We start from the raw sequence: 24,122 nt of genomic DNA, 5'->3' as shown, positions 1-24,122 counted from the left end.
AGAGAGAGAGAGAGAGAGAGAGAGAGAGAGAGAGAGAGAGAGAGAGAATGGCTTTCTAGTCTCAGGGTGTCTAGAAGTCCCACGTAGTTCTCATCTTCTGTAGTCTTGTGTTGTTCTCTTCCTGACAGCGGCTATTCTCTCCTGTCCACTGATCTCTTGTATGGTCATTTGCTGCTTTCTTTTTTTCTAAAATTTTGATGTGTGTGTCTGTGTATGTATGAGGCCAGAGGTAGACATCAGGTGTCTTCCTCAATCACTCTCCACCACATTGTTTGAGACAGGGTCTCTCATTGGTGCCAGAGCTGACTGACTGGCCTGAATGGCTGGCAAGCAAGCCTCTGGGGTCCTTCTGTCTTCCTGTCCCAGAGCTAGGATTCCATTTGTGTCATAGCATCCAACTTTGGGGATTCTGGGGATGGAATTCACATCTTCATTCTCGAGTGACAATCACTTTACCAGCAAAGTTGTCTTCCAAGGCCCAGTTTCCTGTTTTTAATCCCTTGTCTCGCTCTTCAACATCAGTGTTCTGGGCCTGGAGAAATGCTTCAGAATGCAAGGTTCCTGCCCCCAAGCCTGACAACCCAAGTTCAATCCTTAAGAAGGAGAGAACCAACTCTTGAAGGTAGTTCTCAAACACAAATCTAAAGTATCCCTTGGGCATCAGTTATCATTACAGATGATTGTGAGCCACCATGTGGTTGCTGAGATTTGAACTCAGGACCTCTGGAAGTACAGTCAGTGCTCTTAACCACTGAGCCTTCTCTCCAGCCCCCCCTTCCTCCGCTCTTAAAGTTCCCTTTGCTATTTAGAGATTCTTGTAACATTTCAATTCGTGGTTCCTGCCAAAGGGAACATGCTATGTAATTTTTGTGTATATGCACTCTCATTAGAGTCTCTCTGTTCAAACGGGGCCCATTTGCCTTGGTGGTGGATATTGTCTCCATAGAAATAGCAGCAGTGTGAAGTTTCTCACTCTTCCGTAGGAATTTGAGTGTCCCCCAAGGCAAGAGTGGTGTGTTACTCATCTTTTTATATATCCCTAGTGTCTGGAGCATAAGAAACAATATTTGCTTGAGCTGCATCTAAATTAGCATTGAGACTAAAGAGTAAGAACCAGAGAGGGCAAAAACTTTGCCAGGCAATCACAGTGAAAGCTGCCAAGCACATAGTCTATGGGTCGAGAGGCTGGGGTCACTTACTCCCTGCAGCGAGAGCCTCCAAGCCTGTCAGATGTCAGCTGCGTTTTTGAAGCTAGGAGTTCAGGTAGAAGCTTGGATTTTTCTTCATTAAACTTGTCATTCCCCAAGGTGGGTCTCTGACAGGAACCCAGTGAGATGTCAGACAGAGACAGTTGTTGCCAAACCTGGTAGAGACATTTCGACAGCTGGGGATACAGTTGCAGCCTGAGCCTTCATGTAAAATGTCTTTTTTTGGGGGGGGGGTCAAAATGATTAACAAACAAATAGAAGAGTGAAGTTGGCTTGTCATAGTGCAGATGTGATTGTTAATAAGAGTCAGGTCACATGAATGTGGGGCTCAATTCTGCATATTAGCTGAGTGACTTTGAGTGAGTTATCTCCTCTGACCCTCATATTTCTTACTCATGATATTTTTATTGTAAAAGCCAAGTAAGATACTATTCATGCGACTGTTTTATATACTGTAGGGCATGGCTCAAATATTAGGCATAAGTGAAATATATTAAAATTGTATTTAGTCATATCACAATATTTGTTGTGGAGAAAACTGAATCAGATAATATCTTTTTCTCTGTGAAGCATTATTTACATGTTAGCTATAATTAAAATATATTAAAATTGCATCTAGTCATTGCTATGGTTTAGATATGAAGTATCCTGCCCAAACCCATGTGTTAAAGGCTTGGTTACCAGAGGATGGATCCAATCACTGAGCCTGAGGGTGCTGACTAAGTCAATGGATTAATCCATGGATAGATTCGCAATTCAATGACACTATTAGGAAATGGTTAAACTAGCATGTGTAGCCAGGTTCAAGAAAGTAGGTTGTAAAAGGTGTGCCTTTGAAGAATGTGTCCTTCTTTGTCTTCTTTCTGTCCGTCTACCATGTTCAATTTTCATCCTCATTTCAGGCCCCAAATGATCCTCTCTGAAACCAGTTTTCTCAAATATTTGTCATAAGAATGAAAACCAATGAGCACAGTAATTATATAACACAATCATGTGTGTTATACACACACACACACACACACACACACACACACACACACACACACACAGAAGTCTAGAATGATAATTTTATATATCAAGTCAACCAGCCATAGGTGGCTCTTCTAAAGATTTAATGTTAACTGTCAACTTGACACAACCTAAAATAACCTGGGAAGAGTGTCTCAATGATGCTGTTTACATTGGGTTGGCTTGTGTACATTTCTGGGAGAAGGTGACTTAATTAAGGTAGTTGATGTAGGAAAATCCAGCCTATAATGGGTGTCACCATTCCCTAGGAAGGGGAGTGTGCTGAACTGTATAAGAATGGGAAATAGAAAGCTGGGCATAGGCAAGCAAGCGATCATGCATGCATTCATTTCTCTCTGTTTTTGACTGTGGGTGTGATGTGGCTACTTGATTGAAGTTCCTACCTGGACTTACCCCCAGTGGAATTACAAACTAAAATAAAACCCTTTTTCCCCTAAGTTGTTTTTTGTTAGGATATTTTCTCATAGCAACAGAGATGCAACTAGGACAATGGCTATGCATTTGGTCAAATGCTATCCTGGATGTATGTGTGTAAGGTGTGTTTCTAGATGAGATTACCACTGGATTGGTATATTAAGTAAAAGGGATTGTATTCTCTTAATGTAGGTGGGCCTCACCCAATCAATTAAATACCTCACTAGAACAAAAAGTCAATAAGGGAACTTCTGGTTGGCTTTTTGATCTGGGACTCAGGTCTTTTCTTTCCTTTGTACTTAAACAACAGGTTCTTCCTGGATATTAGGCTCGCTGCCTTTTGGACTGGACCTTTGTTATTGGCTCTCCTTGATCCCACGAAGCTCTTTAGACTTAGTCCTGAATGAAACATGGGCACTTCTGGGTCCCTAACAAGCTAACTGAAGCTCTCAGGGCTTTGCAGCTTCTAAGTATATGACTCCTCTATCTATCTATCTATCTATCTATCTATCTATCTATCTATCTATCTATCTATCCATCCATCCATCTATCCATCCATCCACCCATCCACCCATCCATCCATCTATCCATCCATCCATCCATCCATCCATCCATCCATCCATCCATCCATCCACCCATCCATCCATCCATCCATCCATCCATCCATCCATCCATCGATCTATCTATCTATCCATCCATCCATCCATCCATCCATCCATCCATCCATCCATCTATCTATCTATCTATCTATCTATCTATCTATCCACCCATCCATTTACTCATATATCTAATTTTCTATTCACCCACCCATCCACCCATCCATCCATCCATCTATTTATCTATCTAGGTATTTACTTGACCATCTGTAACATCTATTCTTATCTTTCTATCTCCTGATGGTTCTGACTCTTTGGGGAGGTCTTATTAATGCAACCAAAGTAATGCATATTGGCACAATGCTATATGTTCAGCATTCTGCTTGGCAGTGATAGATGTAAAAGATCGTACACGTCACAGCCTCTTCACTTTTTCAAGCTAACTAGGAGACAAGACTAAACTACTCCTTACTCTCCATGTTTCTACAGTAAAGGGAAAATTCCTGGTGTGAACATCTCTGTTTTCTCCTTTCACTCTTTGCAAGAGAAGAATGATCTGATTGGTGATCTTGGAAAAAGGGGCTGAGCAAGGAGGCTCTGTGTGCATGTTCTCCCTACTCCGTCACAAGATAGGCCTGTTGGCGGGGTGGACGGGGCTGGCAGTGAGAATCCAGCTCTCAGTGACTATGGGCAGGCTGTGTGCAAAGGTGGTGGGGGATGCCTTGTACATTGGCGACATCAAACATTTCTTACTCCCCATCCTGTCTCCTTTAATCTTTGACATCTAAATATCCTTCTAGTTTATGAGAAGTCCTCACAAGAAAACTTGTCCTTGTGTCCACTCATCTCCAAACTCTAGATTTAGACTAGACCAATGCCTTAGGCATTCTACAAGGTCCCTTAGATGGGCTGTGTAGCTGTGTAGCTGTGAAGGCATTTTATAAATGTAATTGGCACATACAGTCAGGTGCTTCCAAGAAAGGGATATCGTTTTGGAAAATCTGTAATAGCCTTAACCATTTAGCAGAAAAGACTTCAGAATGAGTTCAGACTTCTCTGAGGAAGTAGCCACATGGACTACATCACCGGCTCCTACCTGTTATCTCTAGCCTGCCTTTCCTGGCAGGCTACCCTATCAATTGCAGCCGTTCCCTGACCAGGCCTACAATGATGGGGGCAACTCCTTGTAAGAAATCTTTTTATGTACTAGGAACATATGCATCTTAATGTATCCTCTTTCAATCCTCTGCTAGATACAGGGGTGGAGAAATGGGAAGACAATAGCCCCAAACCCTCCAAATCTGCTTCTGGAAAGAAAGTCATTTTACAGATCCAATATTCTCAGTAAACCTTGGATGGAATAAAGACAAAGAATGCCACATATAACACAGTGTTCTAACGGAGCCTCTCACTTTGACAGAGGCAGAAATGAAGCCCACACAGAGGAAATTCTAAACTGTTCTGAGGGACCTTGAGCGGCAAGCCCATCTGCTTACTCACGATTAACATTCAAACATTTTCCTTTAGCACTTTGACCATAGTTAGAATAGCTGCTTTGACTGCTTTATCTCCTGAAGTTGGGTCCGCTGTAAGTCAGTTTCTGACTTACAGTTTCTATTTGCTTTTTTTTCCTGTCCATGGAGCACATTCTCTCTGCTTTGCCCATTGTTTCACTGAAGATTGGGCATGCTAACTAGTAAGTGTTTTGCAGACAGTACACTGTAAATGGGACCCCCCCCACACACACACTGAGTGTTAGGGATTTTTTGATTCATGGATAGGACTTAAGCTATGAGCTGTCTCTGGTCAGCAATAGAACATACCTTTAATCCCAGCACTCCGGGAGGCAGAGGCAGATGGATCTCTGAGTTCAAAGCCAGTCTGATCTACAGAATGAGTTCCAGGACAGCTAGGGTTACATAAAGAAACCCTGTCTCAAAAAACAAACAAACAAACAAACAAACAAACACCAAAAACCGAAACAACAACAAAACTATGAACTGTCTCCCCTGCAGTATATACCCACTTCTGTCTGTTTTAAAAACTCTAAACAGTCTGGGTCCCTGGTGATCTCCTCACTGCCTGTGTACTTTAGTACTTTCAGCCAATGACTTGGACAAAATTAATTTTCAAATATTTTAAGCCAGTAAAGCTTTTGGCCTCTGCTGCCAAAGCTGTGTGTTCATTTTTCAAGAGCCCCGTGAATTTACAAGCGTCTCTTAGACTCTCACTGTCTGGTAGGCCCTCCAGCCTTCTCCATGAACAATCAAGGGCACGTGCTGGGCTTACTCTATCACCTTCAAAACCCTTATGTGTGTAGCTACTCTGCTGCTTTCTTTGGTGATGGCACCTCTGGCTGTTTGTTTGTTTGTTTACAGTCTCTGGAGGAGGCCAGTGAAACAAGGTGGGTAGGATGGGAATGGAGCTGGCCAGAAGGTCATAAGCTCAGCACTCCTGCTTGATCTTGTCTCTTTTCTCCCTTCCTCTTCTTCTCCTCCTCTCCCCAATCCTCTTCTTCTTTCTCCTCCCCTACCCCTCCTCCTCTTTTCTTTCCTTTTCTTTTTAAGTGAACAGCTGCTTCTTGTGTTATTGTCTATCTGCTTAACTTGGGTTCTTTTAGTGTTATAAAATGGTCAATTTTAGTGGATTTGCTTAATTTTCCTTTTATTTTTGATGTAGGGCAGCCATTTGCCTTCTTCCCCACCCTGAAGGTCCAGCTCAGAAGTTCCAATTTTCCCATATGTATAATGTCCTTGCAATGCCACTTTTATTATCCTCAAATATTATAACTCAGAGGCAATATCACTTTACACAGATAATTTCAAAATATCAATATACTTAACATAAAGGAACTATTAAGAAAACTAATTTGAAATGAAATTGCATATACACTGAAGCTAGAAGGTGAAAACTCCATTTTAGATTTCTGAACTCTTCTGTAATACACACACACACATACACACACACACACACACCACACTATACAATACCGCACAATACACACTTATTTCATATACACATACCACAATTACACACACACATTAAACATACACTCACACTGTACAAATACACAAACCACACACATACACACACACACACTGCACATGTACACATACCACACATCCATACCCACCCATACATACATCCTTCCATACCACACAGGCACATCATATACACCCCCCCATATACCACACACAGCATATATATATATATATATATATATATATATATCCACAAATATATCACACATCCCCACACACCATACATACACACCCACCCACACAAACACCCTCCACACCACACAGACACCACACACACATACATACACACAATACACATATGTCACATAGACACATATCACACATATATACACATACTACACACCACACATATACCAAACAGACACACACACCCCACATACACACACCACACACACACACACACTATACAGACATACACACAACAGACACATACATACCACACACACATGAATGCACATACATACAAGCATAAACACACATATCCTTTTTACAATGAGAATGTTAATTTCCAGAGAATGTGTAGTTGAACCCCATGACAAGAAGCCATGTCTTTTACCAGCAGCTGCCTCACAGTTTGTTAGATGGCTTCAGCTCACAGTACAGCTGCCTTTTCTTGTTGTGGCACAGGGTGGTTTTTAAGTGTCTTCCACTCAGTCTTCCCTGATTTCAATTTTGCATCTTCTCATACTTACTAGAAATCATAAACTGGGCTTATTAGAAAAACCACATCCTTCGGTTTGATGAAAACTATTGAGATTGTCCAGAGACCAGGTCACAGCCTTTTACTAACTTGTATGGGCCAATTAAGCATTTAAACAAAGCTCTGTTGTATTGTTCTGCCTGGTTTTGGCTCAAGGAGAGGAAATGTGTGTGTGTGTGGGGGGGGGAGAGGTGTAAAGGCAATTTAATCCTTCATTCTTCTAGAATAGCTTTGTATAGACTGTTAAATTCTCTAAATTTTAACCTTGCTCTTGATTTTAAAAATAACAGTTAGAGGGTGGGGAAAAGGCTCAGCAGGTCACATCATTGCTGCCAAGGATGAGGACCCGAGTTCAGATCTTAGCATCCGTATGTGTCTACAATCCTGGGGCTAAGAAGTGGGAATCTAGCTGATTCCTGGGCCTTGGTGACTAGCCAGTCTAGCCAAATTGGCAAGTTCCAGTTTCAGTGAGAGAAATTGTCTCAAAAAATAACGTTAAGGCTTACGCCAACCTCTGGCTTCCATATGCATACCCACATGTGCATACCCTTGCATACATATCACACACACACACACACACACACACACACACACACACGAATTTAGGTGACAGATGGAAAGTTGTCCATCTGGATAGTATGGGATAGAACCTATACGAAAGAGCCTGGGCCATACTTTCTTCTTCTGTGTTCTTGCAGCACTTCTGGCTTTTGCTATGAGCAATGACTTTGGATTGGTAGATGGTTTGTTCAACATTGTCCAAATTTTCTTTCTTTTATTAGTAAATCCCACTTATTGGCCACAAAGATAGAAACACTGTTTTTGTTAATCTTGGTTTTTCTCCGACCCTGTGGGTTCACTAGTTGATTTAAGGGGTAGATACTGATACTTGTGCTGGCTAGCTTTTTGTTTGTTTGTTTGTTTGTTTTAAAACTTTTTTTTTAAAAAATCAACCTGGCACGTAAGAATAGCCTGTGGGGCATTTATTAGTATGGCGAGGCCCAGCCCATTGTGGATGGTGTCACCCCTGAACACACGGTCTTGGGGTGTGTGAAAAAGCAGGAGGCTGAGCAAGCCAATAAACAACATTCTTCCATGGTCTTTGCTTTCGTCTGTGTTTCCAGGTTACTGCCCCGACTTCCTTCAATGATGAACTGTTCTGTGGGAGCCTGAACAAAATAAACTACTCTTTCCTCCTCCCAAGTCCCTTTTGGTTACAGTGTTTTGTCACAATAATAGAAAGCCCAATGAAGACAACACCCATCCAAGGAAGGCAAAGCAAGACTTAAAAAAATTCTCAAGAAGATTTTAGCTTTTTGAATATCTTGTGATATTTATTTTAGTGCTAAGGAGATGACTTTGAGAATAAAGGCTTGCTGTTCAAGGCAGAGCCAGACTTCAGATCCACAGCACCTTCACAACTGTTGGGTGGGCGTGGCGAAACAGGCTGCCTGAAGTATCAGAGTTCAGGAGCTGAGGCAGAAATCCCCAGAGCATGCTGGGTAGTTAGATGAACCAAACGGACAAGCTCCAGGTTCAGCAAGAGATGCGGTTTCCATAAGTAGAGTGGAGAGTGATCAAGGACAACACCGGATGAATCTTGAGTGGCGAGATTTGTTTGTTACCTTATTTTTGGTCTTTAGAGATGGGATCTCATGTAACCCACGCTTGGCTCGAAGTCACTGTGTAGCTAAGTCTGCCTTTGAATCCCTTAGCCTTCTGCCTCCTCCTTCCAAATGCTGGCATGGAAGGTGCGTGCTTCTGCTCAGCTCTGTTTGTAAGGTTTTACTTTTAAAAACAATGTCAAGTGACTGGCTTAAGAGCTAATGTGATACTGAGTATAGTATTCTCAGATGCAAAAAGGCAAATATAGCATAAATGTCTAGCTGGCCAAATTCATTTCTGGCTTATTCATTCTTGACTGTGGAAACCACAGTCTTTGGTGCCATAGTTTTTCAAATGTATAAAATGGTAATCCTAATAGTAGTCCATTAGAATTATTGGAAAGATTGCATTGATTAGTTATAGAAAATACTAGAACAATATTTGGTATGGATAAATACTTGAAATTTAATTATTAATAAAATTTTAGATATTTCATGAAGTTTTCTTAAGAAATTAAAAGATTTTGTTAAACCCCCAAACTCTTGTGGGTAAGATATGTTTCACAGTTAGGATTTTTGACTGTAAATTATACAATACAATTAGTTGAATCTAAAATAAAAAAGTAAACTTAATGAAACATATTATAATTTTTTTGAAAATTAGCAATATTCACTAAGTGGTATGAATGAAGATTTTTGAAAGTTTCAGGTCAGGTTTTACTGCCAAATACATAAGCTGCTAATTTCCTCAGAGTTTTCAGAAGGTTTTAGGTTATGAAATTGGATATAAATTTTACTGTAAACCATCTACTTTACAAATATCCCTTTGTCTTTAAGGATAATGAGGCAGATCTATACATACTTGTGGTGGTTTGCATTAGAATGGTTCCTAAGTTTGAATACTTGGTCCTCAGTTGGTGAAACTGATTGGAAATAACTAGGAGGTGTGGCCTTGTTGGAGGAGGTCACTGGAGGTGGGCTTTGAGGTTTCAAAAGCCACATGTCATTCCCACTGTGCTATCTGCTTCTTAGAGATGGAGGCTCTTCTGCCTCTTTACCGTCAAAGACACTAACCCTCTGGAACCATGAACCCAATTAAATGGTTTCTTTTATAAACCACCTTGATTATGGTATTTTATCACAGCAATATAAAAACATAATCAATAAAATATTGAAATGAAAATTAAGATGTTGTGATTTTAATGAGAATCTCCCCCATAGGCTCAGTTATTTGAATACTTGGTCCTCGGCTGGTGGCACTGTTAGGAGATGTGACCTTGCTGGGAAAGGTATGTCATTAAGGTTAGGTTTCGAGAGTTAAAACCCTTGCCTTTATCTAGTTTGCTCCTTTTGGTTTGTGATTAAAATTCAAGACGTGAGCACTCGGGGCTGGAGAGATGGCTTAGCAGTTAAGAGCACTGGCTTCTCTTCCAAAGAACCGGGTTCAGATCCCAGCAGCCATATAGCAGCTCACAACTATCTGTAACTTCAGTTCCAAGGGATCTGACACCCTCACACAAACATACTGGAGGCAGAACACCAATGTAAAAAAAAAAAAAAACCAAAACCCAAAGATGTGAGCACTGATGCTTGCTGTCATGCCTCAGTGCCATGATAGACTCTTATCCCTCTAAAATTGAAAGCCCCAATAAATTCTTTCTCTGATAAGTTGTTTTTGGTCTTGATATTTTATTACTTCAGCAAAAATTGCATAATGCAGGCATATTGTTTAATGGTGAAGGGTTACTTACATGTTAGAGTTTTGAGAACTCATTGAATGAAATATATTATGTGAATTCTTTACAATAAATATCTTCATACATGTGTATTGTATTGCCAGTGGTCTGGAATGAAACATAGAGTATTGAGAATCCCTAAGCACCTGTGCTCAGGGACACTCTCCAGACAAATCAGTCAGAGAAAGGGAAGCACGGCTGAGAAAGGAAGTCCTCCATTTTGCACGAAGCTTGGAGAGCCTTCCAGTAATGGGAGACTGCGACCTTAATAGCAAGGTTCTCCAACAATAGCAAGCCTATGATAAGATGACATGGTTTTACACATGGAAAAAAGCAATAACCAAGATCAGTATGAGCAGTTTCTACTAGATTTCCAGCCTCAAAGGAATAACTCTACTAGGATTTCTGTCCCAAAGCATGTAGCCTATGAAGTACCCAAGACATGTTTTCTGATAGCAACAGCACTGAACACAAAGGCCTTCTTGTTCTTAGACTCTCCAGATACCTGTAATGTTTCTGCCTTACAAAAGGCAATGGAAGAGAGGATTCATCAAGGATCTGGGAAGCTCGGACAAGGAATGTTTCCACTTTTGCTTTTGTCTAATCTATTCTCCAGGCAGGTAACCAGGGGAATTCTTTAAAATCATAAGCTGAGGTGCTGGGGATGTAGCTCAGTGCTAGATCATGTACTTAACATGAATGAGGCCATGGCTGTGATCCCCATCACTGCAGAAGGAAAGCAAGCAATAAATTAATAAGTTAATGAATTAATAAGCACATGCCTTGCAGTATCACCAAGTCACTGGCTTCCTTGGGATTTTTCTAAGTAGAGCTAAGGATGATCCTCAGTTCCCCTCCAGTTATAAGCCTAGGGCTCCCTAGGGTCCCATACTCTTTTCTGTTCTCTTCTGGGGGAAACTGTCTTGAGAAAGCCATGCTGGCAAACCCCAAACCAGTGGAGAGGAACATAAGGAGGGAGATGTGACAAAAGACAATGATGCTAACTATATTTAATTTCCCAAGTCCAGTCTATCCTTGAGTCTTATTCTGCCTCCACTCCTTCTGAATTCTGTCCCAGTGTTCTCACCCCCAACGGGGTGGAGTTCAGTTTCTCTCATTTGGTACACTAAGAAGAGAAACCTCCCACTCTGTGTTGAATCCTCTGGGACCTCTAACTGACACATGCGTTTTCTGATGGCAGGACAGAACTTTAGGTGCAGTAGTGGTGAGGTTTATGCGATTTTTATGAGCTCAAAACTCAATGGACTCTGCTTTAGAAAACTGAGGAATCCTCCATAGCTGATATGGCAGGAAGGAGCTGCAATTGCAAAAAGGCTTACGGGACTTCAAAATAGTAATTACTAATGCCCTGTATCTGTAAGATTTAAAAAGTGATGTCAGCCAATGGGGCAAAACGGTAAGAGCCAACTAGGTGTTGGACATACTGTTCATGCAGGAGGAAAGGCAAAGATAGTATGATCAGCATGGTCAGATTCCATCTACCTTGTGAGTTAAGAACCATGGGTAGGAGATCCATAGTGTCATTGCTTAGAGTCTTTATGTCTTGGTTGTCACCATGGTGGGCGTCATAGCTGCTTCCCTCCATTCTAATTTTCCTTCCACTTTCTTCCTCCCTCATGCCAGTCAAGCCATGCCATTTAGTTTGACAAACAGAATGCAAGTGGAAAGAGCACATGCTGCTTCTGGATGGAGTCTGGATGGGACCCCTGCCAGCCTGCTTTTATCAGATGGGTGAGAAATAAACATTTGTTAAGTCCTGCTCATCTTGATTGCATAAGCCTAGCTTATCTCAATTGATATAACCACCTAGGAAAGTCGAGTACTGTAAATTGTGAGAGCCTTTGCCTTTGGACTTGAGACTCTATAATAAACATAATTATAGGAAACGTGAAAGTGAAGATTCAATTGCTTTCTAGAAGAATCATTTTCTCCAACTACCTCCAATTCTGTAGACCCTATAGTGTCTTATTGACACAGTCTAGTAAATTACTTCTTCAAAACTCATTTTAAAGCCCTTGTAAGATCTCTTCCTTCATTGATTGTTAAAATCCACTATTGTTAATGACCTTTGATCCATTTCAAACTTTCTTTATTTACTAATTCCTTAGGCACAATCCAATTTAGGTACATTTTAACTATGAGCCACTTGATTTTTATAAAGAAAAACGTCCACTGCTCAAAGTAACAATTATTTATGGGAGTTTTCTAGATTTTTCTTCCATCTTTGTGCTAGTCTTAGTCTTAAGAAAACTACCTAGCTAGGTGTAGTGACAAATGCCTTCAATCTCAGCAGTCTGGATGCAGAGGTAGAGGGATCTCTGTGAGTTTGAGGCCAGCCTGGTCTACATAGTAAGTTCCAGTACAACCAGAGCTACACTGTGAGACTACAAAAAGAACAGAAAAATGTACAAAAGAAGGAGGAGAAGGAAGGAAAGAAGAAAAGAAGGAGGAAGAGAAAAAGAAGGAGGAAGAGAAAGAGGAGGAGGAAGAGGAGGAAGAAAAAGAGGAGAAGAAGGAGAAGGAGAAGAAAAAGAAGAAGGAGAAGAAGGAAGAGGAGGAGGAAGAGGAAGAAGAAGAAGGGGGAGAGGAAGAAGAAGAAGAAGGAGGAGGAGGAGGAGGAGGAGGAGGAGGAGGAGGAGGAAGAAGAAGAAGAAGAAGAAGAAGAAGAAGAAGGAGGAGGAGGAAGAAGAAGGAAGAAGAAGGAAGAAGAAGAAGATGAAGGAACTGCTTGTACTGATTTTTAGGCCAGAATTTTACTTGTAGAATAAATAGGATTTAGTTATACTTTCTACATGATTTGTGGGAGGTGAGCTACACAGGTAAGATCTCCAAAAAATTTAATGTGACTTGTATTCATCTAGATTAAAGGACATAGATTTGCCATGATATGCTGATTTAAAGTTCATTTACAACTTTTATATTCTATTTGTTGCATGTAAAATCACCATATAAGGTCTCCTTGTACTCTATCTACCTCTGGTACTAATATGGTCTGTGTAACTCAAGCTTATGCATGGTGGTTTGGATGAGAAATGTCTCCCATAGGCTCCTGTAGTTTTGAAGACTCAGTCCTTGGGCAGTGGCACTGTTTTAGGAGGTTATGGAACCTTTAGAAGGTGGAGCCTTGCTGGGGAAGTATGTCACTGGAAGCTGGGTGGAAGTAGTTAGAGCCCTGCTTCACTTCTTGTTCTTTTTCCCTCTTCCTATAAGTTGATAAAAGTATGATAGGCCAGTTTCCCGTCCTCCTACCACGATTTGTCTAACTGTTGCCAGACCTTCCTCATCATGATGGACTTTGTCCTGCTGGAACTATAAGCTAAAATAAATCCTTCCTCCACTTTGCTTTTCTCAGCATACTTTATTATAGCGACAGAAAAGTGACTAAAACACTGATAGTCTTTATTCCATCCTGAAATATAACATACAAATTTAAATATTCACTTTATTGATTGTTGCTCATTGTGTGAGAGGACCTGTTTTATCTGTTTATATATTTCTTTCTTTCTTATTTTGGTGGTGGCTATTTCGCCCATGCCCTTGGCTATGCAATCACACGCTCTAACATTCAAGGTGCCCTCAGCTACTGCATATTTAAGTGTGTCTTGATGCCAGGATGTTGGGGACACTTCTCTCTGTGAACGTGAATACTCTTGCAGTGCTTGTTGATTGTTGAGTAGGTATTAGAAAACATTTTATAAGATGCCAATATCCCACAACACAGTGAAATAGTCAAAGGAAATACTTGAAAATGAGTGGATTTGGCCTGGAGGTGTAGCTCAAATGTACAAATGTGTGTGTGTGTGTCCCCAGATTCAGAGCTGAATTTTAGAGGTTACTTGTATTCACACAATGCCAGAGGACATCACAAAGTTTTTTTTTTTCTTTTTTAACCTCATTCAAATGAGGCCCCAACTTCCACCTCATTAGTATCTGGGACTATAAACACATACAACACTGTTTCATCATTGGTAAAATTCTCATGATTCTGAATCCGACTATCTTTGGTCTCATTATCCATGGAGACCAGAATGTCACAACCAGTAAGAGGAAAGGAAATCCCAGAAGTGTTAACACCATTGATCACTGTGCAGAATTATCTTGTGCAGAAATGTCAGAAGCAGAATATAACTGTAGCTTTTATTGGTCTTCCATTGGCCTGTGACTTCAAGTAGCACGAACTCAATATAGACACTCCATTATTGATGTTTCTACAAAACCTGCATTTTAATACCCCTCATGAACTCAAGGTTGATAGAAATAGTCTTGTATCCTAATGATCCGAAACTGGAGATAAAAATAGATGACTTACCTCCTGGAACAAGAGGGTAAGTGTCCTCCTGGGTGCTGAAGAAGTGTCTTTAATGTCGTGGCCTGAGAATGGCCTTGGTAATTGGTTCTGAGTAATTAACCATGGTCATTGCTCTTAATGCAAATTATTCTAAGGCTAACGCCATGATGTCTGTGACAGACATACCCCAAATTCAACTGATTTAAATACACCACAAAGCACAATCGACACATTAAATGGAATCTAAATCCATACAACTGCTACAACCGGTCAGCTTTAAGGACTAACTCATCTTGTCAAATACACAGAAAGCACGTTTCACCAATATGCTATTGAATTGTGTGTGTGTGCGTATGAGTGTGCGTGTGTGTGTGTGTGTGTGTGTGTGTGTATGGTGCAGGCACATGTGGGCTACAGGATACATATGGGGGTCAGAGGACAATCCTGCCTCTCAGTTCTCATTGTCTACCTGGTTTGAGACAGTCTCTTGTTTTCTGATGTGTATACAAGGCTAGCTGGCCCTGCAGCTTGCTGAGATTTTTATTTCTCCACCTCCCATGATGCTGTAGGAGCCCTGAGATTAGGATTAGCTGTTGTGCCCAGCTTTACATAGGTACTGGAACTCTGAACAGAGGTCCTCACACTTGTCTAGCAATCATTTTACCCACCAATCCATCTCTAAGCCCTTGAATGTTTTCAATAACCATAAAAGTTACAGTTAACTTGTGCTTTGGATGTTACCTACCAACCATAGTTTAGAGGGTTGCATAGGACCCAGCGACACACAGTTAGTTCAGTCTTTAAAATGGGACAATATCATTACCGCCATGCAAGACCGTTCTCACACAGCAGTATGCTGGAGATGGTTCTTCCTGGTTTGAGCAATAACCTTTTCCCTATATGTAGCCATGTTCAGTGTTGTTGAGATGGTAGCTTGAAATTGGTCATTGAGGGTACACTTAAACACGATGTGATTTTTGTTCTTGTTGCTTTGAGACAGGGTCATACTATGTAGCCCCAGCTATCCTGGAACTCACTATGTTGACTAGCGACTGGTCTTGAACTCAGAGAGATCCACCTGCTCCTGCCTGTTGAGTGCTGGCATTAAAGGCTTGCTTTTGCATTCCTAATGAAGGACATTTGTCCTCCTTGGAGGACATTTGGTAATCATTAGGGATATATTTTGTCACGATTTTGGGGTTGCTGCTGACATCTAGTGGAGCCAGGCATATCACTTACTATCCCTGCAATCCTGGGGACAGATCCCCCGTCGCCATAGCAATAATTATCTAGCCACAAATGTCCTTAGTGTTGAAGCTGATTTTGAATTATAACAAAGAAGTTGGCAAATATGAACATGGCCAGCCTGCTCCCCAGGTCTGCCCTGCCCTCCTCTTCTCTCCTCTTATCTGTCTGTTTTTGGGTACCAGTTACCAGCTAACTCAGAAAATGATTCCTTATATCAGTGTCAAGTAAAATCCCTAATTCTTTTCAGAAGCCAACTGGAAAAATAGATGATTTTGGAAGACTGAAAGAAATTCTCCCCTGAAAAATTCATTCAGATTCTGGGTTGACATGCTTTCTGCACAGGGAAGGAGAATTAGTAGTTTAAACTTGGTAGACCACTTGGCCCCTGTGAGAATCATCATATAGTGGAACATATCTTAATTCTTAAAGGAAGGGACATATATCTGTATTTCAATAAAACTTTATTTTCAAAGCAGGGTGATAGTTTGCATATTTGGAATAACAGCTCAGTCTGTCTTAGCCACTTTCTCAACCAAAGCTTTATTCTGGTGCCATACTCCTTCATCTTATGTTCAAAAAGCTCCCAAAGGCTGCTATTGGTATTCAGGGTCAGTATCACAGCCCTCTCGATGATGCTGGTGCTTTATATGCAGGTTGTGAGATCCCGCCCGCAGTTCCTGCATAGAATGGCGAGCCTTATTAAACACCACAGCTGTAACACAGTGTCTGTCCATTAACAAATGCGCCAAGGAGGCTGACCAATGACAGAGGAGAACCTGGAGAGCTTTGGAAGGATCACATGATTCTATGGTTCTTGCCTAGAAATGCTGAGGTCAAGGCTAGAAAGAGGGCCAAGCTTCCACTTCTGGCCATAGCTCCTTCCTTTCTAACTACAAACCATTGCAATGAATTATGGGCCTCATCGTCAAAGGGGTCAGCATTCACTGAAAGAGACATTGTGGTATGCCAGAGGATATGACTTCAAAGCATCCACTGCTTTATTTTTCATGGGGCATGGGAGTGGGGGGGTGGGAAAGATTCATACCAGTTCTCATGTCCAGACTTGTGAGATCTCAAGGACTTGCAAATAAACTTTGGCCCATCTTACTGGAAGCAGTCACTACATTTACCTTATCCTGATCGTGGAACTTTGGAATTAAAAATACCCGATGGAAATTAGTTCAGTTTGCTGTACCTGACAGCCCTTAATAAAGAGCTTGAGGTAGCTAGCTCTGGGCTGGGGAGCTGTGCTTCCATGGAGAGAGAACTTCCATCTCCTTTGTCTGGGAGCAATAGAGAGTTTTGTGGCTTCAGTCATGTTTGTAGGTTCCTTTATAGTTGTAGTAGGAGTACTGGGCAGATGACAGACTGCCCAGAATCACTCTCACCTCTCTCCAACCGCCATCTTCCATGGGACAGGTCAAGACTCTTGAAACTAAGGGGTGCAGGACTACCCTGTGTTCACTTGAAGCCTGGCTAAGCAAGTATGTTAATCTTCCTTAGTCACTAGGTGGCAGAATATAATTAAGATGTCAGAGTGCCTCCTGAAACATTGGAGGATGTTTTTCCATTCCTACTTTAATGGCCTCCTTCATTACTTTGCAGTATTTGCTAGTGACATTCAGAGCTGAGGTAATGGCATAAACATTCCCTCTGCAAACGCGCCCTTGCATCTATTCAGGTTTCTAACATTTTTTTTTTTTCAGCTGGGCCGTCTCTTAGGAAGAAGCCTCTTTAACTCGAAGTACATTCCATTCTGTATGACTATCCTCAGACCTTTCAAACTTCCAAGTTTTACCCTTTATCTTGTTATTCATTAGGGGACAGAAATAAATACCTTCCTGCCATCTGTAAAATTTCAAATAATTTTTAACATTAACAAAATAAGATCACTCTATTTTATAGATGAAAAACCCATGAGTCTATATGGATAATAAATATTTGTTAATAATACTTATTTACTGATAATAAAATTGTTGAGCTTCCCAGTTATCAAGAAAATAGTCACTCATGTGAAAAATCCAGGAAGGAATATGAAAGGATAGATAGGCAGTAATCTTATTATTCAGAGAGACCAATTAAAAAGAGGTTATGGTGCCCCAGAATAATTCATCTTATCAAGTTGATGATGGGAAAATGCTAAAAAAAACCCCTCTTCATAGATAAATGTAAGCCCATTAAGATCTGATCCTTGGCTACCTAAAATTCTAGGTCAGCACTTAAAACAGAACATGCTGTTTTTATTAACATTTTATTATAGCAAATTTTAAGTATGTGCAAAAAAAATGCAGAGAAGATGATAAACCCGCTGTGTGCACTCCACACCTAGCTTTAAAAACGAACAGTACAGAGCCCATCTGATTCATTAATGCAAGCCAAAACTTCTTTCCTTTAAGATATTTTGAAGCAAACCCCTGACTTGTTTTGCTTCATATTTACCTAGGGTAGTGTTAACCTTTAAAATATAGTCTATTGTGCAGCTTTGGTGATGAACACAAATAAACGGGGAATATAATCTCATGATTCACAATAAGGGCATGCACAGCCACTCACACAGAGTCCTAGCCTTGCTGCAGGTGGGGATGATCTGGCTACTGGGTCAGACTCACTGCTCAGAGAATCTGGAATTAATTTTTCTGGGGAAAATATAACCTGAACCTAGTGTAGATCTGTCTATAGTCTGTGTATGAATGCATACAAAGAGTACCAAAGAACAGAAAGCCACATATCAAACATGGGAATGGCTCATAGCAAGCAGTGTTTTCCAGTGCAGGTCCTTCCTATGCCTTCTACTCTCTTTGTCACGGGATTCTAGACCTGAATCTGCAGTGCTGAGCCCTGTCTTTTGAGGTCTTAGCTTTGTGTTCGACTTTTGCTATTTCTTCAGCTAGCTGCTTGCCTTTCACATTTTCTCCTGATCAACACTGGCCCACAGAGCCCTTTTCAACCCTTTGTCCTCACTGGGTCAGGTGGATCTTTTCTGCAACTAACTGTATTTTCTTCCTCCTCACTTCCTCTTTCTACTCCCAGGGTTATATGGGAGTTCCAGTCAATTCCTCTTTCCAGAGTGCTGAGGCCATACACTTGGCTGGGTGACCTCACTTCCCCCCCCACACCCCTGCTATTTTCCATGTACTGGACACTTGCCACATGCCAGGCTCTGTGTGATATGCTGGGTGGACGAGAACAGAAGAAACAGAGCCTTGCCTTTGGAGAGCTCACAGATTACACTGCACAATGTATGAACAACAACAACAAAAAAATGTAGGTATGGCTAACATGGATCCACCAAAGAAGATAGGTCTGCTCAGGGTAGCCAGGGAATGCTTGCCTAGAAAGGGCATTTGCTTTCTGTATTTGCATTTATTTCATTTTTGGGTCCAGTTGTTGTAAAACTAATGTTTTAGAGCATTATTTGACAGGATATTTCAACACCCATTCTAGCCCATTTCAGCTTCCAAATAAATGACACAGAGACCTGGTATTTTTATTAACAAGCTGCAAGCGCTAAGCTGGGCAGGTTCTGCACTATTCTAATCCGACTAGGCTGCCTGCCTACTCCCAGCCACATGCCCCGTCCCTTGACATATGATCTTGTTCTGGCTCGCTCTGGTCCACGTGTGTCCTCAATGGCTGCTCTCTCACAGAGAGAATTCTCCTGGTCATTGACGTAGTCTCTCCGCACCTTCTTATCTTCCTTGTAGTCCTTCTCTCTTAGAACCCTCTGATTGGGATTGGAAGTCCTGCCCTATTCTCTTCTTCTGTCCAGCTCTTCCCTGCTCAGCACTTTATTAACCAATCAGAGGTGAGGCAAAACATTTTATATAACATTGAGACTGGAGACGCTTGACTAAGTCAACATCTGGACTGCAATCAGATATTTGGGCACAGAAATCAGCATCTGAATACACAGCATACAAAACCATCCCCCAATAAGTAAAGATACACACACACACACACACACACACACACACACACACACGTACATAATATGTTATTCACAAAAATGCACATAACTCCCACTATTTTGCCTGTCCCATGTTCTCCAAAATTGATCGTCTATTTTCTTATGTGTCTTTCTAGAAGTTCTGTATGGATATGTGAGCAAAGACACTTTTGTCTTTCTCTGAAAAGGTGGCAGCAGGCTGTACTTTCTGGTGTGCACTTGGTGTGTTTTAAAAACATAATGTTACATAGAGACGAGAGACTTTAGAATCAGGGTATCTGCATTCAAATGCCAGCTCTGTGATTCACTAGCTGTTCAAACTTGGCAAGTCACTCAACGTCTCTCTGGTTGCTTTCAATGTTTTTGTCTCTAGCTTTCGAATTCTCATAGCTTATTTTTCTGCTAAACTAATCATCTCTTATGTGCACACAATACACAGCATTATTGGATCTTGAGGTCTCTTTCAGAGATTCTCGTCTATTTTGTGGTCTGTCTGCTCATGTTCATGAGCTTCACTGTTTAACTTTTGAGGTTTGCATGATACTTACTCTATGATAGGGCTGATCTCCAGTCGGTGACTTCAAAGATGATAGTACTTACAGTGTCTAAACACAGCGAATAATGACCCTGTCTTGTTTAGTGAGGATATTAGTCTATCCCTCAGGGCGCTGTTCTCATTATCAAGTCATTTTCCAAACAGCCTACCTCCCGGTACCACCACACTACTGAGGAATTTTAGCATAGGAATTTGGGGATGATATTAAAGTTCAAACACTGGCCCAGTCCTAAGAATTCTTCTAGTAGATACCAGAGCTTGGAGAGGTGAAGTCATTTCCTTAGGACAAATGAGTGTAAAGTTGAGATTCGAGCCAAGGTCATTAAAGTTGGATTCTCCGTATAGGTTCATTATTAGAATTGTTACAAAGCTCGATGAAAAATGAGAAATACAGAAACTAAGCCTATCATAGAGAACAACTACATTTATTTTTCATAATATCATACACCCAAACACAAGACTATGGAAAACCATTACGACTATGTGATGAGGGCACTAACTCATTGGCAAAAAGAGTCTGTCATTTATCAAGTGCTGAGGATACAGTGACAAATAGGATCTGGTGGTTAGCCCTAATTCCTCTTCTAGAAGATAGGTAGGAAATCTTTCTGGTCTGAACGCCCTTCATTTGTTTCTTCTTTAGGCTATCCATTCACCCATATTGTTTTATGCCAGCTTGTTTTGTTTTAAAACTAATAATGTATTAGTAGTGATTTGTTGGATTGAGGTGTGTGTATTTTAAAGATTATGAAGCTATATGTGGAATCAGTTGCAAACAATGCAGTGCTTAGTCACTCCTGCTCTAGAGGAAAGAGGGAGAAATCAAGATAAGCCTGCATGTGTTTGTCATACCTGGACTAGCCGTTCAGCGTGATCAACTTCTCTCTGCAGGCATGAGCAATACCAACTCTATTTATAGACAGTCTTACTTGCCATTCTTCACATTGCTGAGCAAGCCATTCCCTTCTTGGGATGTCTTAGACTAAGAAATCCTATAAACTTGGTTTAATCACAGTTTTTCAAACATATTGTTTTTCTATCTGAGGAGCCTTGACTTATCACGGAAAATTGTACCAGCCATATCAATAATATGCACAAACCGGAGATAATGCCACAGTCCAGTTCTATAACAATGTCTACTGCTCATGAGTTCCCTTGATGTCTCAATGTGGTAGTGGCTTAAAAAGTTATTGTCAAGAAGAGGAACTCCTGAGCTGAATGCCATACTCTGTTGTATGAAGGTCCTTTATAATATGAAGGTCCCTTGATAATCAGCCCTCTATCTTGTTGACATCCAAAACTTCTCTTGGAATCACAAGTAGAGTTAAAAAATATAAAGGTTACTGCTAACTCTCTGGAGTAGTGTGAGTGCACTTTATCAAGGCCACATGAACACAGGTTCTTACGTTTCTTGGGTGTACTTGAGGTAGTTTTCTTCATTCTGGTTGTTGGCTGAAAGCCCTGTTCATTAACGAAATACTTCCTCTAAAAAGTCTATCCTCAGATGACTGTGACCTCCTGAAGTAAGCATTTAGATTTCTGAGCTGATGCCTTTCTTGTCACCTGTAGTTGGTTACCACTCTGGACACTGAGTGTTTGGGAGGTAACGGAGGCTGGTGTTTAGCTTAATGTAAGCATGGAAAGAGTATTGCAATGGAAGTCACTATCTCTGGAGCATGCTCAGTCAGTTTCCCAGTTGCTATGGCACCTTAAGCCAATCTCTTAAGCTCTGTATCTTGGTTGCCTCATGTGTACCATGAACACGATAAGAACTGCATCTCCCTGTTTCAAGGAGTTGTTAAGAGAGTTACCAGAGATGATGCATGGAAAACGGCACTTTTGCAAGGGTAGTACATTGGACGTCTGGGTTTGCAGTTTCCTTACCGGCTTTCTTCTTGCAATTACCTTCAGTGGGTACAGTCTACTTGCAGTGTCCAGATCCAGTTCTTTGTAATAAGCTAGTAGATGAAGCCCTGATTCTGCATCAGGCTGGGTTTGATGATGGTACCTTTTATTCTCCCTCACAATTCTTCTTGTTTACCAAATAAGTCTTTTAAGATATTTTTCTTTTCCTATTTTTAGATTTATTTTATTTTTAATTACACACATGTGTGTGCGTGTGCATGTGTCTGAGTATCTGAATGTCTGTGTGTGGACATTTTCATGTGAGTAAAGTTAACCACAGAGGCCAGAAGAAGGTATCAGATCTCCTGGAGCTGGAGTTATAGACCTTTGTCAACTGCCTGATATCGATATTGGGAACCAACCTGAACTTGGTTTATCTGCAAGCACATACATATTCTTAACTGCGGAGCTACCTTTTGACCCACACTTTTTCCCTTTTGTGGTACTGTTTTGTTTTGTTCTATCTTTTTTATTTGAGACAGGGTTTCATTGTTTAGCCCTGGCTGTCATGGAACTCATTCTGTAGACCAGGCTGGCCTCAAACTCATAGATCTCCCTACCTCTTCCTCTGAGTGTTGGGATTAAAGGCATGTGCCACCACTGTCCAGTCTTCTCTTTTCTTTTTTTAATAAAAATTACTTTATTTTAATTTACTCCAAATGAAAACACCACACAACTAGTTCAAGTAAGCCATTTGAGAACATTCCCTGTCCCAAACCATACCTTTCTACCTCCCAATAGTTCTACTTTTTTTTTTTTAAATATAGACTCTACATATAAGAGAAAATGTGTAATGTCTATTCTTTCTTAACCTGGCTTCTTCAGCTTAACCTACTATCTTCGAGTCCATTGATTTTCCTGCAAATGGCCTGATTTTGTTTTTGCATGTTCTCTTTCGTGTCTACATACCATGTGCTCTGTATCTATTATCTGTTGATGGCACCTAGGGTGACTCCATAGCCTGGCTATTGTGAGCAGTGCTGCAGTAAACACAGACAAGCAGGCTTCTCTGCAATGTGTTCACTTTGCTTCTTTTGGGATACACACAAGAGTAGTAAGCTGGGTCATATGGTAGTTTTACTTTGAGTGTTTTGAGGATCCTCCACACTGGCTTCCATAGTGGCTACAGCAGTTTATCTTCCCCACAGCTGTGTGATGTGTTCCTCTGTCCCCACATTTGGCATGAGATGTCATTTGTTTTCTTGATAACGTACTGACTGGGGTGAGATGGAGTCTCAGTGCGGTTTTGATTTCTATTTCTTTGATTACTAAGGATGTTGAACATTCGTTTTTCATGCACATATTGGATAGGCAATAGGAGTATTGACTTCATTCATAAATCACACCTTTGGGGTTGGAGAGATGGTTCGGTGACTTAGAGTGCTATACTGTTCTTCCAGATGCGTTGGATTCTCCAGTACCCATGTCAGCTGGCTCAAGTCTCCTGGGACTCCTTCAACCCTCCCCAAACACAATTAAAAATAATAAAAATAAATTTACAGATTATACTTTAATGTTAATATCTTCATAAGGAGAAGGAAAGAGAGAGTTTCCATTTCCATTAGACCTAAATTTACTTTGTAGTTTAAATGTTTCAGGAGAAACAAGAGCCAAAGAGGAAAAAAAAAACATGAAATCTTAGAATAGGATTGCTTAGTTGAAAAAAAAGAAAGAAAGAAAGAAAGAAGGAGAAAGAAAGAAGAAAGAGGAGGAGGGGAAGGAGGAAGAGAAGGAAAGGAAGGAGGAGGAGGAGGAGGAGGAGGAGGAGGAGGAGGAGGAGGAGGAAGAAGAAGAAGAAGAAGAAGAAGAAGAAGAAGAAGAAGAAGAAGA

This window comes from Grammomys surdaster, unplaced genomic scaffold, assembly GCF_004785775.1.
Source record: "Grammomys surdaster isolate TR1022 unplaced genomic scaffold, NIH_TR_1.0 363, whole genome shotgun sequence".
Taxonomy (NCBI): domain Eukaryota; kingdom Metazoa; phylum Chordata; class Mammalia; order Rodentia; family Muridae; genus Grammomys; species Grammomys surdaster.
Note: the sequence above shows the minus strand (reverse complement) of the source record.